The 16,656-nt window shown below is 34.5% G+C and overlaps 1 pseudogene; it reads left to right on the forward strand.

The window, feature by feature from the left end:
- The first annotated feature begins 1,728 nt into the window (after positions 1-1,728).
- LOC105667201 lies at positions 1,729-8,289 on the forward strand (annotated as a pseudogene).
- The last annotated feature ends 8,367 nt before the right edge of the window (positions 8,290-16,656 follow it).

Raw genomic sequence — 16,656 nt, forward strand, 5'->3', positions numbered from 1 at the left:
TTACAATAAAATGCGATACGAGGATGTCGATTTTTTGCCATCGCACCAAAGAATGATAGCTGAGTCACTTTAGAGTGAGTTGGACTGTTCATTTGCCGTCAAGAGGTTCGCTTTGGGGCTTGTTTCTGGCTACGTCGTTCGCGTCATTAACCAAGTCGGAGTTTCTAAACTTGTACATTTTTTATGACACTATTTTCAAAAAACTCTGACCGGTTCGTAGCAGCAATAACCTCATGAAGTCATCGAACGCAATACTTTCACTTGAACACTTTTTGCAACTTGTACTCACATTTGTTTAGCAGAAGTTAGAGCCGTTCGTTTCTCCAGTCATTCGAGCATGTTTTGTCAGAGTCGAAGCGCTTCCTTTTACCTTAATTTATTACATACCTATTACCTATCGAAGCTAGTTATGGACACGAGGATTCCCCACGTGCGTCATACAAGAATCTACCGGTTACAATGGGACAGACGTGTTCTAAAAGCGGCGAGAAACATTTTTTAATCGAAAACACGTATGTTTATCCCTTAATTTTTAATTCCATCGATTCGGAACATACACTTATGGTCTTGTTGGTGCAGAAAACATAAATTTTAAGTTGTATTTATAAATAAACTATCGAGTCACGTATGTTCGGAAAGAATCCAGTTTGTGGAGGGGCAAAGTAAATGCATATTTAAAGTTGATTATTTCGAAATTATTTAACAAACCTGTTTCAATTAATTGTAACATATATTAACTTCTTTCAGTTCACGTTTCTAACTTACTTTAACGATTTAAAAATTTATCTTTCCACTTTTTGATTTTATCTTATAAACTTATTACAACTTTTACTATTTTATATCCGTTTATAGAAACTTATGCACTAAATTACTTATTTTGTTAATTTTTAGCTTTTCTCTAGTGTTAGCTCCTAGTGCTAAGATAAGAGAAGAGAATTCTAGTCGTTGTGAGAAGAATAAACGGTAAAAGATACATATATATATTATAATTAATTTGGCATTTTTCGTTAGTATTAATCACGCTTCAAGTTCTAGAAAAATCGATAATGTTATAAATATCCAGAAAAGAAAAAATAATATGACATTTTCTTTTAATGATTGCGAAAACAGTGAAGAGTAAAAGATACTTGTAGTAGATTTGCGATAACATCGAACATCCGGTATTATTTCGTAATAGTTCGAGAGTCAGGGACAAAAATTTTAAGCCAATAACATTAGCATTTGTTTTAATATTATTTTACTATTTCTATGTTATATTCAAAGTTACAGTAAGTCCGGCTTATTCCTATACGCTTTATGATGTGGTTAGTCATTGAAAATACAAAAAGGCGTTTCATATGGAAGTTGTTTGACTTTACAGGGGAAACCCATGATATTTAATAAGATATTTCAATCCTTTCTTACATGCCATTTTTACAATCCATTTTTGATGCATTTTTCAATTCTCCGTAAAAAAAGTATTAAGCAGTTTGGGCCGAAAACTGATTAGTTAACATAAATCGTTCAATTTTGTGATACGATACGAGGATATCCAACCTTAAGTTACTCTAAAGAAGTTTCATGATTTCATTGTCGAACAGACGACGACGTATTATACTACATATTCAATTGCATACGTTGCAGATACAAAAAGAAGCGGATAGACAAAGATCGACGGATAACAGCGATATCGAATCGGTGAAGAAGCCGAACGGAAACGCGGCGAGGGATGGAGCGGACGATCTCGAACGGCGCGGCGGCTAAAGAAAAATAGAGAATCTCGAGAAAGGTAGTGGAAGGACGGGGCAGACGGTGGTTCAGAGGCTGTGTCAATGTGTCAGAGAGACGGTCTCCATGCCAGGGTTGCCTTTTATGTCCACGTAATGTGGGACTCGAAGGAACTCCTGAGAGAAAGAAGTGGGGCCCGGTGCAGGCCCCTTCTCCCATACTTGCCGGCCCTAACTACCGGCTGTCACCCTTTGCTTTTCGCGCAACTCCCTCCTGGGAATCCAACAACACCAGATTTCGTCTCGGTCCATATGCTTCTAGCTATATTTTTAGAAATAAGAAATTGTTTTAAAAGGTACCTTTGCACTTGGTAGGCACTTGAAAGTGACATTAATAACGGTAAATACAGTGGCTCGCGAAACTATTCGTACATTTTTTACGAACATATTGCGCGTGTAGTACGAAAAATTAAAAAGTTTCGTTAACGCAGTAATCGCACCAAACTATCATGATTATATTGGTAAAATTTTTAACGATTCTGAAAATGTATACAGAAATTACAGGATACTCAATCACATTTCAAGTACAAGCATATATCTTCCAAAGATCACGAAACTATTTAAACAGACAGTCATTCGCAATATTCATAAGTCTCAGTATTAACATTTTTTATATTTATTATACGCTTAAATGACTATTCATACCGTGTATGAACTGGTATATATATTTTCAGATAGGATCGAAACTTTTCCGATATAACCATATAGACAGCCGCGCCTCATTAAAGTGTTAATAAAACTTCAAGATACTTTATACAAAGTCTTTTATAGCAAGTATGCGGACACTCATTGTATCTGTGATAAAATTTCTTTCTTTATCATTATATACGACGATAAATTGATTTTATCGTTATATACAACGACGATCAAAAGTATCGTCACACGTGTATTAGTTTAATTTTTAAAGAAACACGCGAGCCTGTATTCACCTTTATCGTGAACTATAAATGAAGGTTGGAAACACGGTTATAATCTTGCAACAGTTCGGAATATCTCCTTTAAGAAAGTTGAGTTTTTGTTTCGGCTACAATTTTCACATTGATTCTTTATACAGTTTATTATTTGTTTCTTATCATTTAGTTTTATAGATAGCTAAATTTTTCTGCAATTCGGACTTGAAATCAATATACAATATCAATGTAGTGCTGTAAATACAATTACAATAATTAACATAACTAAAATGCTTCGCGAATCCTATTAAGCTTCAGCTAATTTCCCTTTCTCCACTTCTCTACTATTTTTTCGTCTATCTCTTTCCTCGCTTTTGTTCCCGTATGATCATGCTTTTAGTTCATTCCCTTTCTCTTTCAAATTGCCTCTATCCTTCCATGAGGTGTTTTCTTTCTCTCTTCCTTTACTCAAACTTTATTAACTCTTTCCTCATTATAGCATCTGAATCTCGCTATCATCGATCGATCCCTCCTTCTTCTTTGCCCTGCTTTCCTCCCTTAATTCCCTGTCTTTTGCGCCATACCTTTCTTTTGCTATTCTGTGATATCGTGGCTGTCGCTTCTCCGTCCTGTCAATCTCTACTAGAACTTCTGCCACGTTCGGGTCTTGTGTACACGTTGTCTTGAGCGTATGTCCTTTCATTTATGCCCTTCTCCTCGTTCTTTTTATTTCAACATTTTTTCCTTGTTTCCCGAGTTCATTTTCTTCCAGCATTCGAGCACTATCTTCATTATATATCTTGTCCTCGATTTTTCTTCATATCTTGCCTCTCCTCTTCTGCTCGCTCCTATTCTTAAATTGTCCACTTTTGTTTCTTCAAACAAAAGTTGCCGCTATATACGGCGGCATGTTAAAATCTAACCTTGGAACACACTTTATGTACTTGGTTTGTAATTTTTTTGTTATTTCTTTATTATTATTTTTATTATTTCCCTTTTTAGCTCTCTTACTCAAACGCTTTTCAAATTCTTATTTTTTGAAGAATATCTTCCAAATACTTAAAGTCTTTAACTTATTCTGTCTCTTCGTCGTCCGATTTCCTTTTTGCCCTTTTTTCTGGCTTCTCCCTTTTTTGAATATTAATGCCTCCGACTTTCCTGTTCATTTTCTCTATCGTTTCCTTTAACTCCTATGTGTTTTTCGTTAACAGTATTATGTCGCCTACATGGCTATATCTTTCCTCTTCCTATTACTATTCCTCCTGCTTGTCCTCTTCTCAGTTTTTTTTCTAAATCCGCTGTGCTCGTCGAGAATAACGTTGGACTCTCAAGAGGCACCTTTGTCTCAGAGTCATTGTTGCGTAAAATTTGCCCGGCATTTTCCCATTCACTCTTACTTTACTTCCCGTTTCTTCATAAATTTCGTCTATTCTTCTTCTCAGCATCCTACTGACCTTTTTTTGTTCCATGATCTTGCCCAATTTGTCCCTGCTTGTTTTATCGACAACAGTTGCGAGGTCGGCGATAAACGCAAAAGCAGCTTTCCCCTTTTTCCTTGATCTCTACGTTTATCTCGTAATTCAGGATAAAAGCATTATCTATTGTACTTCTTCCAGAGCTGAAACTTGCTTGCGTTTTTGCTATGATCCTTTTCCGTTCTAGCTCTGCATTTAATTTTTTTTCAACAACTACCTCTTTCCATCTTTCTGGTAATCCTTCAAACATTCATACCCTATTCATCAGATTCGTAATTCTTGTCATTATTTTTATACTTAGATCTTCTCCTGTCGTCTTTCCCTTCCTAACTTTTTTGTTTGGATCCTCTTTACTTCCTGTTCTCTCTTCATTATGGTCCTTCCTTCCTGCCCATTCTCAAGCGAGAATTAGGGTAAGCACCCCTACATTCCTTTCTTTCTGTATGTTTTGTCTTTCCCCTTGTATTAATTTCACGAAATATTTTCTCCATTCCTGCAGGCTAATTTTATTTGTTATTCCTATCCTTCTCCTTTGCCTGCTGATAAACGTCCATATTTCATTCATGTTCTTTATTTGTTCTATTTCGTCTTTCATCGTGTGTTCCTCGATTCTCGTATACTTTCTCTGCATTCCTTAGTCCTACAGAGTCCAAGTTCTCTAACGATGCCACAGTTCTCGAGATAATTATTTAGTTCTATTATACAGCTTTCAACGATAACGAATTATGGTATATTTAAACTTTGGTCTCGAGAGTTATTTTGCAAAATGATCAAATATATATATATATATATATATTTATATATATATATAAACAGAAGATATAAACAGCGATATAAACAGAAGATGGATGTTGAACAAAATCTGTCGAAACCAAGCAGAAACCATGGCCGACTACATACAAGAAATATTTACAAATAGACCTATCTAATGACAAGTACACCACGCTAACTCATAAAGCGCTGCAAAAAAGAAAGAGTTAAAGACACAAAGATCAGTCAAACGCGCGGATATATAACGGCATTATAGTGGCAAAAATATTCAAAGAACTAGCGGATAAGGCAATAAGATTCTCAAGAATTCTGATAAACGCCATATCCAGGACAGGTTATTTCTCACAAATCTGGGAGTGTGTAGAAATAATATTAACTGTACAAGCCAATTTCCTTCTTTCGAATAATTTTCAAAGTCATCGAAAAACTGATGCATAAAAGACCAATAGTAGAAACAGCTACACAGTTCGCATTTACGAAGAATCGCGATACGATAGGACATAGGCAGAGGAAGATAAATATTGCATTGCAAAATTTTTAGATGTTGAATAACTGGCACAAAGTGCTATTATAAAAACTGCAAAAATTCTTCCTAAAGATATTTACTGGGTCATCTACCAAAAAGGTATTTTTAAATAAAAATTAAAAATGTAGGCCCTCCATTGTGGAAAACTCATGCCGGTGTTTCACAAGCAAATGTTCTTGGTCCTATTTTATACTTCATATTCACTGCAGATGTTCCAACATCAACAATTGCTATTCTTTTTTATTACTATTCTTTTTACAAACAAAATCTATAAGATCATTTGGTAGAGAGCTGGACGGAACCCAACAAAATTAAAATCAATTCAGACAAATGTTCGCGCATTACTTTCACCCCCGATAAGAATTCAATTTCCAGAGTAAACTTTCATAATCTTGAAATTCTACGATCGACCGTTAAATATCTCGGACTGCACTTATATAATTAATTAAAATGGAAGAAACATATTAAAGAAAAAATAAGACAAGTAAAAATGACAAGAAAATCTGTCTACTGGTTCACAGCCAGACGCTCGAAATTCACTGGAAACAACAGGTTACAAAACCCAAGTCTACAAGGCCAAACCTATCTGAAGATATGGACTTGGATTTGGAGCATATCTGCCAAAGTTAAATGTAAAAAAAAAAAGAAAAAAGTGGAAAATTTCCTATCTGGAATTTTGAGATCAATTCTAAACGCGTCATGGTTCGTGAGAAACGACGACGCAAGGGAAACAATAAAAATACCCACGGTTGAAGAGGAAATTACAAACTACGCCAATGCTTATCTAAATGGAGTAAAAATCACATAAACCCATCGGCTAAAAACTGCCACTCAACATCCCCAGAAGACTTGGCAGAAAGCATCCGACTGATTTACACACTCTTTGCCAATAATACGCATAAACATACAGAATACTGATCCATTCTTGCGATTGTCGGTAAATGTACCGAAATCGATAGGTTGAATATATGCAATTAAAAAAAGTGTAATGAATTATAATAAACATTTAGAAACGTTAATAAAGGAGATATATATATATATATATATATATATATATATACATAAATTATTAGTTACGTTAGAAGCGTACAATTTTCTTTATTTATTATTTTATTTATTTAAACTAATGGCTAAAGGTAATACTTAACGTCATTTTATAAAACCAACAAATAATAAACTTTAATTATTTGTTTAAAAATTGGCTGATAATATATTAAAATTAAATACGCGGTTACATATTTAAAAATATTGTTATTAAAATGAACTACAACAATGAACTACAAATTTTCATAAACTTGGAAGAGCTTTTCTTATCTGATCTGTGTTTTAAAGAATGTGTTATACATTTTCCTTAAAAACGAATTGGTGTTTTAAATTCGATTTTATTATGTCATAATGATAGAATACTAATACGGAATATAATCGTCATTTTTCAACGAAAAATTTTTACTTGCTATATAGTAATTAAATTATACCTTGTGAAATATAAGTAAGTGACCGGATGCTTCTCAACGGTAGTGTACTTATCAATGAATAAAAATCTCTAGAGAATCAAATAATTTCACGCAGTTTATTTCTTTTCTGTATTAAATCACCGATTCGGTCCAGATTAATCTGTTTTACAGGTCCCCTAAACTATCGGTTTTGCTATTTTTATTTTATCCAGCCGATATTATCAATACGCACGAAGAAACTGGATCGGCACGACAGCGGAATATCAAGGAGTTTCTTGGCGAGCAATCGAGGGATGCCAACGATGTAAGAACACTTGAATGGAGCTACGGGTAAAACCAGTATTCCAAGATGCAGTCTGCCCGTGCCGTAGCGTCGTTCAAGATCCCGCAGAAGGGGCACCGTTTCGAGGAAGCGGTCGTCGATTCGAAATCGTACCTGCCGCTCGTTGAATGGACCAGATCTCTTCCCTACTGTACCGAAGCTGGTCTCTTTGCTCTTTTTTCTCTTTCTCGCTGGTTCGTCGTTCCCTCCGACTCGAGAGACGCGCGCCCCAGCATTGCAGCGCCCCAACGGGCGATTCATGCGCTGCTCTGCCTTGCGCACCGTTCCCTTTCCCTTCCATTCCCTTTCTTTTCTTCCCGTTTCTCGTCGCAACCTTCTTTCCTTCGAGGTGTGGGTCCGTGGATCGGATCACTCGCATCGTTCCACGATTTTCGCTCGCTCACATCTATCGTTAATCGATCGATCCTCTTCAACCCACGCGTCGACTCGCATTCACTCGGGTTACAGTCTCCTTTTCCACGCGCTCTTCTACAGCGAAGTCTCTGAATGGAGATGCCGTTCGAGAAGCTTCGTATACTCCGCTTTCGAACGTCCTCTAATAAACGAACCAATTTTTCAATGCTTTGCAAATAATTCTCGATCACGCGAGAATATTGCGTTTCCTTTAAAATGACATTTCCTTTTGTTACATTTCTGACGTATTTTCTACGAGCGTGGAACATTTGCATTTAAGCAGCTAGATGTAGCGTTCGCGTGGATGGATTTCCTTTCAACGTCAGACGCTCCTATGCCATGACATTGAAACTGCGTGCTTGTAAACAATTTTTAGCTGTCATATTTGCGTCAAACGTACATGGCTGACGATCGCTTGCTTTCGAGGCAGTCTAGACACAAATGCACAAGGTTACGCAATGTGCGTAAAGTGCTTGAGAAAATGATTATTTAAATAAATTATTGTCTCATTCGTCGCGAAACGATTTTGAGATAATTACGTTTTAATTTACTTCCGCAAAAAATGTAATTTTTCTCCTAACCATTTCTTTAATCGGTCATTAAATGACATAAGTTGTTCATTTTATCTTTCATACAGATTTTATTACAACAATTACGCGAAAGATATTTAAGATAATTTCCGGTAATTATTTAGAAATACGTTGTCGAGGATAACATTTTGAACGAGTTATCGTTATACACGTTACCGTCGCTCGACTCTAATTTTCCAGATATTCGCAAAAGTTTCTCTTTGATCACGGTATGATTTTAGTAATTGAATAGTTTCGATATCACGGCTGAAGCGTTTCCAACTTCGAATGACGATAATATAATATAAAGCTTAACACTTTAACGGACGTACATTTCGACGTAGATCAGTGGCAACCGGCGGCACTTCTCACTCAATCTATTATCGTATAATTACGATAAGTAAACTTTTTGATTTGATAGATAAACTATCATCTAATTTATTTCGTACACTTATGCATTATATGAATTTATTTATTTATTTCCCGACTGTCCCATATAATTACAGAGATAGAAATTAGATTTACTTTCTGACCATTCGCTTTCGCTGGATCATTAGACTCGCAAACTGCCGGTCTTTTCAATTGCATTTGCGAATCGTCCCACTTAAAATGGAACACTATCAAATATAGGAATCGTTTGTTTCACACGTAAGAGTCAAAGTGTTAATATGAACTGCATCTGTCGTATTACTTAATACCTTAACTTATTTCACAGTAGCGTTATAATTATTTACTGCAAGCCTGAGTCGTTGATTTCGTTTATCTTATGTGAGATGAGAATGTGATTATCCAGAATAAGTCAGGTTATCGAGAGTATAGAAATGAAGGAACTAAAGTTTTTTGCGAATATTTCACAGGGAAAAGTTGTTTAGAATATTGACAAGATATTTCATGGTCATGGAAATCGGTGAGGCTTCCGTTTTAGTTTTAGATTTATAGCTTTAGAGGTTTATACGTTTATTATCTAATGTTAATTGAATCGAGAATGTTTTTAAAACTAAATAGTATCGTATTGTAAAATTATCTAGCTACATGACAGTATCATAATTTAACATTCATTAGCTAAATGAGATTATATAAGAATAGCTCGATGTTCCAAAAGATGTAACGAATGAATCTAAATAATACCAGCAGCAATAGAGTTTTAATTATTTCGCAACGTTTTCTGTTACTGGAATACATTGAGCAAAATATAGATCGAAATAAGGATATTAATTTATTAATAGAAATAATTTTAGTTATTTCGGCTTTTCAAGGGCCTTTATCGTTTCAGCTCTGTTAGGCGAGAGCGTGAAAGGAACAGAGCCGTGGGTACCGGTTCGCTGAAACACACGCGAAGTCGATAAAAGGGTTGGTAGCGCGTAGAGACAAGTTCACGGTTTGCTTTCTGTCCGTAAATCGTAGATATCCCGATTCGCGGAGCTGCTGCAACAAATCCCAATGGTGAAAAGTACACAGGGCTCGACACGAAATCGCTGGAATGCCTTGACTGGTCGATGGAATCCGTGTAAAGGCGATCGTCGACCAGCGAATCGAGACAAAATCGGTCTCCTCCCGGTGGAAAAGAAAGAAGATATTCCCCGCGCGTCAGGATTTGCTCTGGAATCTCGTTCGGTAATTCATGGAGGCAAAATCGTACGATCCAATGGCTCTTCCACGAAGAGGACGTTCTTAGTTGGGGACGAAAGCAGGACTTTGTCGTTTAGAGGCGAAATGCCGCTGCTTTGTCGCCGCTTCTCCTAACTGACCCTTCCCCTCCCCTACGCCATGAACATGCTCTCTGCTCCTTCTTTTTACTCCAAAATCCTGGAATCTTAATAGAATTACGTAGCTCCTCATTGCGGACATGCATTATTTAATGCAAGAAGAAGCAAATCACGATGAACGTCCGACGTTTTTTGTTTTCCTATAGGAGAATTTCGGTTTGGTCGGTTTAATCCATTACTATTGGCATCAAAACTCGTTTCACTCGAAACTTTCTCAGAAGAGAATTTATATCAATCTTAACCTCTTAGCTACGGTTGAATTATGTGCGGGGCTGTTTCTCTGTACGGTAGAGTTTGACACGAAGTGCGCGTAAACCATACAGCACTGCAATGCTGTTCTCTACGCAAGCACATTGGAACGATGTTTCTGATAATTAAATTATAATTTTTCTTAAAGATATGATGCGCATACTTTAACTTTAATAATTTACGTTAATAATTAATAATACAATTGAGTATGATATATCTTAAAGCACGGTACGACACATAGAGCCACGCCACAATTTTCACACATATTGCGCGATAGTTTTCCAAATTGCTCTGCGTTTTTTATTTTGAAGCGACATTTTCAGGTTGCAGATTCTAGAAAATTATAAGGACACGGATCGACATGTTAAAAAGAGAATCTAATAATGGTAGATTTATTTTAACGGGAAAGCAACAATTGATATTTGACACTGGTGTATCAAAGACAAAGACTATATATTCTACCTGTATATTGTTGACACTGTTATAAAACGTTGCGAGGGTGAGAAAAGTGCGAAGCAAGACGAATGAAAAAGATCATTTAGTTCAAACGGTGAGCGAATGAATCAGTAGAGTGAGCCACTATAATGACGCGTCGTAATAAAAGATGACATCCGCGAAAGCCACTATAGTGGTGCATCGTATCTAAGGGGTTAAACTCGTGTACTGATAACACTCGCACATACATAATAATACGAGAACGCAAACGTAAAATACCCAAAATCGATAGATAGATATGTATGTATGATCTGGGCGTACGTACATGTTTAAACGCATTGTTGTAAACATTTAAAATATACTTGAAATAAAATTTAGACCGTGACCGTATGCAACTATAGGTAACCATGCATTGCTAGTGAATATTGGACAGTAAAAAAGGCAGATAATATTAATTAGCATAAATGAAAGAGCAATAATCGAAGTTAGACGAAAATTGACCCTAAATTCAGCCACAGACCACGGGGTTCTTTGTATATATAATATATTATACAATAATACATATAATAATATGTAATAGCTGTTACTATAACAGCTTAATCACGCCACGACGAATCGTTCATTTGCTGAATCAGTTGTTTCTCTTGCGTAACACCGTGTACTTGCGTGTATTTCATATGTACACGGTGAAGCCATGATTCGTTCGCTTTCGACATTCGGTTCTGTCGAAATGTACGAAGCGATTTGTTAATAAAACCGAATCGGTCGGAAAGTATAGAAAATAAAAAATACAATGAAGTGTAAAGAATTAGCAAATAGAGAACTCTTAAAGTTACTGCGACTGCAGCAAGCATTTCCGGTATGCAAAGGAAGGGAGGAGCAAACTTTGAATTGAAAAATGAATTAGAATGCACTGCAAAGTGATAAAATTAATAGATCATCGGACAAATTTTCCGTGATATCAAGAAGAACGTCGTGAGTTGGAGTTTCGGCGAACATACGGAACAATATGAACGCTGCTTCCGATTGTATCAATTCGACAAAATTATCGAATCGGTCAACAAACCGCATCCTCTGAACTGGCTGTAAATGTTCCAAAACGTTACTATCGAAAAACTACAAATGTTCGATACTGTGCCCTTAGAGCAGCTTAAGTATGTATTTCTAGTCACATTCTACAAGATTGTATAATTTATAAAATCTATATGATTTTGTAATGTCTAACCTTGAGGAATACAGATATATTCCTCGTTTTAGTTTAAATATAGCAAAGTATTTGATCCCAGTCATGGCAAAAGTAAAAAATTGACAGTAGAAGAGTGTTGTTTTATCATCGCTTTAACGACACAACAAAAATATAAATCTTGCACTAATAATGCTAATCTTGCACTAAATGCATCGCACTTTTCACATTTTAGGAATTTCCACTCGTTTATCAATATATTTAAGAATTAGAAGCATTTCCACTTCCAATAGAATCCCATTTATTGAAGCGAACGATATCATAGTTAGTGAAAGATTAGTATATCAACTGATCCGTGGATTAAACGTATCTATCTGGACATGAGCTCCTGTTATTTGAACATGAATCTTTAATATTAGGTTGTCTGAAATGTTTCGTTTTATAAGGAAATAATAGATGCACAACGAACATAATAATAGAAATAGAACAGAAATTGTTGTTCATCTGTTATTACCTTATGAAACGAAAGAAACTTTTTGGATAACCTAATACTAAGGACCTTCGAGAAATTTTCATTATACGAACCATCCGTCATCGATCAGTTTAAATAAATGAGGTTTCGTCGAGTGTTTTAAAATTCAAAAGGTATAGTACAAATGTTTGCATTGCCTTGGATTTCTTAAGTATTGCTCAGCCAGTAAATTGGACAAGGAACCTGTGATATTCTCAAAAAATGTATCGTTGTAAGTCATTGGACTCACCGATCTAATAATGATTAGTTCTCGATAGGAAAGATATACCACCCCATTTAGAAAAATGCGGATATTTTCGATTTTTCTTGATTAAGGGAGAAAGTTAAAGATTTTCTGTAAACATTTTATTACAAGTACGTATTGACTGTATGTTGAAATATGCCTGCAGCATATTCGTATATATATCTTATTTGTATTTACTTTGACCCTCATAAGTATGTGACTTTGGCCGATTTGTATTAATAATATACGAATGTTAATAAAATATGCATTTCGGTATGCATCTTGAAAAAAGACTTACGTGGAAAGACAGTTAGATTTAATAATGAGAAGCGTGGATTTTGGCTCACAAATCCTCTTTTACGCTATAAAGCATCTTATTCTTTTCAATTATTCCTTATACAGATGCTTTATGCAAATGTGAATATATGGGCATATGGCATTCAAACCTAAGGGTGTATCAAAAAGAGTAATTCGAATATTATTCGGAGATTTGAAGACAAACCTTTTATACAGCAGTCACTCAGTTCCACGGTATGCGAATGGAGAAGTTGATAAAAATCACAATAAATGAAATTGTAATTGAACTGATTAATCGTATGATTAAAAGCTTAAAACAAATTCTAAAATTCGACAATAAAATTATATAAATAGTGTATAATAAGTAATAATATCGAGTGTTAATTACAAGATAACTACATTATGTGCGTCAAATTTGCTGGTTGATTCTATGGAACCACTTACATATGTATACATACATAATATATATAATATATAGCATAGGAATTAAAATTCCTTTTTATTGATACCTATCTTTCGCAATTCATGATAAATGGTGATTTCGATGATAATTTTATGATTATTGGTTGAATGTATGTGATGTCATCTAGTTGGTAACTATGCGTACCGTTCTTCTAATTTATTGAACTTATTTCTCGGAAATGAGAGTTGATATTCGTTTATTCATTCGTCCATGACGCACAAGCTTAGACAAATAATTATACTTATTACTTTATATAGCTATAGCACGTACTTATTATTATGCACATACATATAAATAATTCTCAGTTAATCTTAATCTATTTCTAATTACTTTACATATTTGTAAATAATTATGCTGTAAATTATAAAATTTTGAAATTTATTTCGTACTATCCTGTACATCTATGTAACATGGTGACAAAGATAGGTACGGGAAAACTCTATACTTATAAGAAAATGTGTATATAGGTATTTGTCTAAATGAGCGTAAATTTCATTTTGCGATGACATTCAATAATATATACAGCACGTAATTATTTGTACGCAAAATGAAATATGAATCTTATAAAGTGTAAAATATCTTTCTAATTTTTATAAAGTCACCTACCTCATTAGATATTTTTCAGATTTAGGTATTTTTATATATTATCTTTATATTTTTGCTCATTTATGATTTTTTCCATTTACAAGTTTATTCAAAAATATTGCAATAAATAAAACCTTAACCTAAATATATATATATATATATATATATATATGTTACAATATTGTTTCTGAAAAAATTTGATTTCATTCTATTTTGGCTTCTATTGCACAGAAAATTATAGTTTAATATCAACTTGGCATCTAGATCTTAAATATGCATATACTGTCGGTCAGTGTAAGTTTGATTAGTATTAGTAAGTAAGATTGAAACGGCGAAATTATTTACTAAAAAAGCGAGGCAACTCCACCTTTTATTACTCTGTTAGTTGACTAGCAAAGTTCTGGAATTTTGTATGACGTAAAAATGGTTACTCATTTGTTTTAAGGGTTATCATACAGAGATTGACGATTTTACAAAATATTTAGTGTTCACATTATTGTCGAAGATATCGTTCCTACTTCTGAGAAATTCTACTTTTATTGTTAACGATTACTGTTTAATTGCTTCAACTAGTGTAAGCACAATTGTTTATCAATTTATCAACGAATAAATTCGTGCTAAAATCAGATAGCGCCATACATTATTAAGACTATATTTCGAATTAGTTCGAATGTTGGTACTATTTTATATTTTGGAAATGAAGTACAATGGAAATGGAAATACAAATAAGCGAAGAATCTTAGACCCGGAAGGCAATAACGATTTGTACGAGGAAATTAGATATTTAAATAAAGTAAAAAAGAAAAAAAAAGAAAGATTTTAAATGGCACTGGCTCGAGATTTATGATACAAAGTAATAACGAGAGAAATATCTTAAAAGTAAGGGAATTGTTGTTTACGATTTTCATAACTCGTTAATTATAAAAATAGATAACTCCATCCAAAGTATATAAAAATACTTTTTCCTTACTGTATTTTTACAAAAAAAACATTGTACGATAAATTTAGATGTTTTAAAAGTCTATAAAACACGACCAAAACTTGTAGTATTTGCCTACATTTTTTGATTTTATGACACGCGAAACCTTAAATATCTTACTTAATTTCTTCCTTAATTTCTCGTAATAAACAGCACACTTGTTGAAATAATTATTAATACTTAAACGAAATACTTCCTAAGAAACACCGATCAAATTAAAGTACTATGAGGAATAAATAAAAATCGAGGTACAAACCTTGAAATAAAATTAAAGTAATATCAACCACTTATATTTTTTCATTCTCATAAAAGCGTATTTTTTAATCAGGAGATACAACAATTTTACAAAATACTGTATTCACGTTCATTTACATTTATTATTATACGTTTGTAATAATTAGGCTGTGGATATTTATGCATTTATTGAAAACAAAGAGTTTTTGGGGAAAGTGTAGTATTGATTCTAATATTTAGAAGGTGAAACAGACATCTGCTTAGGTTCTATTCCTTTAGTTGTCTTCATAAAAATATGAATTTGTCTAAACATTCGCAGTCTGATGATACGAGCCGTTTAATGCAAAAGCGATGCGAATAAAAAAAGTTGATTACTGAATAATGAGGAATAAAGTAAAAATTCTGTAGAGAATCGATTTTCACTTATTCCGCTTATTATCGACCGAGGAACTAACGAAGATGTACACTGCGCAAAACAGAATGAAGGCTTTCGAGATAAACCAAATAGGCAAAAAATTGACTTGCACTATTTTTGCATTAAGCGGTTCGTACGTAATTCATTTCGTTGGGGTATCGATTACGTTAACGTATTTTAAACTAATTGAACTCGCCGAATCGTTCGGCTCCAAACTTGATTTCAAAAGGATATTAAACAATGGAAGGCATAATTTTGAATAGATTTAGAACCAGTTTTCAACATGCGATGTATGAGTTTCGGTTACAATCGTTTTACGAGAAAAGCCAGTCGAGCAAGAGTTAATTGCGATTTCATCCAGGCTCTCCTGGGGAATGGTCAATGATCAGCCTTATACGGATTTTATCGGGCATTCCAGTGGTTTCATGCCGACTTCGCAGTAATTTCCACCATTGAGATTTGTTCTAGAAGCTCCACGAATCGGGAACGTCTACGAGTTACGAGTATAGAGGGTCTCGCGGCTATTCCGCGCTGGTTCGACCACTTCATCGTAGTTTGCACGAACGTTTAAGTACTTCCTCTGAAAGATCAACTCAGAGTCTTGTTTCTTGGCTACTGGAAATCCTTCTGGCGGTAAAACATATCGCCCGTTTGCTGACGCGATCACGTTTAAATAATCTCACTTGCGAGAGGCGCAAGCTTTTAATTAAATCTGCTTTGAACACAATTCAAATTTCTTTTTATCTGTTTATCGGCCATTATCGATAATTAAATATGAATGCTAGGTATCGTCTTTAATTGATAGGGTTATCTCGCTATTAACACAGATTAAATTAGCAAATATCCACCTTTAGACGTTATGAAGAAGAAAATAGTTACTCCAGTCAGCGAAACACGAAGAGTTCTCACATATGAATTTCATCAAATTTAATCTGGTTCTTTGCATAAATCGCAGCCAAATATTATACAGAATGTATCCTACATGAGGTTGCGCCATTTCAAAAGTTTACGATAAATTTGTGAAAATTTGAGCAGGGATTACCATTCCTTTGATACTTTTCCGTACACATCAGCTTTAAAAAGAAAGCATTGGCTTAGAAAAAGAAAT

This window comes from Bombus terrestris, chromosome 13 (genome assembly GCF_910591885.1).
Source record: "Bombus terrestris chromosome 13, iyBomTerr1.2, whole genome shotgun sequence".
NCBI lineage: Eukaryota > Metazoa > Arthropoda > Insecta > Hymenoptera > Apidae > Bombus > Bombus terrestris.